This window comes from Pteropus vampyrus, unplaced genomic scaffold, assembly GCF_000151845.1.
Source record: "Pteropus vampyrus isolate Shadow unplaced genomic scaffold, Pvam_2.0 Scaffold120, whole genome shotgun sequence".
Lineage (NCBI taxonomy): Eukaryota > Metazoa > Chordata > Mammalia > Chiroptera > Pteropodidae > Pteropus > Pteropus vampyrus.
Window position 1 is genome coordinate 4189948 of NW_011888901.1, and position 1756 is coordinate 4191703.

Below are 1756 nucleotides of genomic sequence, written 5' to 3' on the forward strand. Positions count from 1 at the left end.
AAAAAAAAAACAGAAAAACTAATCGGAGAACATTTTGATGATTGTCAGATGGGAGAGGGGTTGGAGGGATGGGTGAAAAAGAGGAAAGGATTAAGAAGTACGAATTGGATTCAGAAACATAGCAGAGTGAGAGATGTCCCCAGATCTCTCCCCTTGAAACAACAATAAGCTGAACATCTAAAACTAAAAAAAAACCCAAACTGCACATCAGCACGTCTGAGGGTGGGATCTGCGAATAAGAGCTACCAAGGTCAGAACCCCGGGAGTCGATTGGTAGACTGGGAGAAACAAACAAGCTGCCTCTCGGAGCTTCCTGCAGGAGGAGGGTGAAGGGAGAAAGTGCAACGGGTTCCTTGAACAGCACTGCCTGAGAGAGCTGTGAGCTCCATGCAGTGGCAGTGCCCAGGGATTAGGACAGAAAGCAGAGAAGTGGGAACAGCAGAGGAGTTTACCAGCCAAGTTGCAAAACGGGAGGCTGAGCAACAGCCCCTATCCCCCAACCCAAAGGGCCCCTCCTCCCATATCCTCCAAGACCAAACACAGCAGAGCCCCAGGGGAACTGAGCAAATGCGATCGAAATTATCGCTAACACTGACAGGGACTGATACTGAGGATAGCGAGTATGATTGAATATCTATAAGAAAAAAGGCATTATTAAAATATTACATAAAGCAGGGATCCAAGAGGCTTAGACGCTACCTACTGGAAACCAAAAGAAAAACACCTTCTTTGCAACAGGCTAAAGAGAAACATTTATATAATAAATCTTCTTCCTGGAAAAAAAAAAAATAGAATACACTTCCATTAATGCCTAAGTGGAAAAATAGTTCATTAAACACCATGAACAACCATGGTGACAAGGCAGCTCAGAAAGAAAGAGAAAAATCTCCAGAAAATAAGCTTAAAGACATAGAAATATGTGACTTAAAGGACAGAGAATTCAGGATGGTACTTCTGAAAAAACTCGATGAGATCCAAAACAATTCATATCAACAATTTCAGGAACCGAAAAGACAACTGGATGAGCAGAATGAGTTCTTCAGCAAAGACATCGAAACCCTCAAAAAGAACCAAATAGAACTTCTGAAGATGAAGAATGCACTTCAAAAGATGAAAAATAAAATAGCAAGCTTGGGAAATAGAGTCGACCAAATGGAGGAAAGGATCAGTGATATTGAAGACAGAAATTTAGAAATAAATCAGAAGGAAGAAGAGAGAAACCAAAGAATGAAAAAGAATGAAAGAAAAATACAATAACTACCTGATACCATCAGGAGAGGAAACATAAAAATAATAGGCATTCTCAAAGGGGAGGAAAAGGAGCAAGGATTAGAAAGCATTTTCAGACAAATAGTTGATGAGAATTTCCCAAATCTCAGGAATGAGCTGGAGCTTGGAATTCAAGAAGTTAACAGAACTTCCAATTATTTCAACCCAAAAAGTCCTTCTCCAGGACATATTGTATTAAAATTATCAAAAATCAATGACAAAGAAAGAATTCTCAGGGCAGCCAAGGAAAAGAAGACAATAACCTGTAAAGGAAAACCCATTATTATCACTGGACTTCTCAGCACAAACCTTACAATCCAGAAAAAAGGGGAAACCAATATTCAAACTATTAAATGAAAGGAACTACCAGCCAAGAATAATGTATCCAGCAAAACTCTCCTTTATTTTTATTTATTTATTTATTTATTTTTTATGCCTACAGCACCTGGTCTTCCTAGGTGGTCTCCCATCCAAGTACTAACCAGGC

The 1756-nt window shown here is 39.5% G+C and overlaps 1 protein-coding gene across 1 annotated transcript in view; it reads right to left on the reverse strand.

Moving 5' to 3' along the window:
* SCTR (secretin receptor) overlaps positions 1-1756 on the reverse strand; it is an 81431-nt gene that overhangs the window by 55793 nt on the left and 23882 nt on the right. The gene's annotated exons all lie outside the window — the stretch shown is intronic.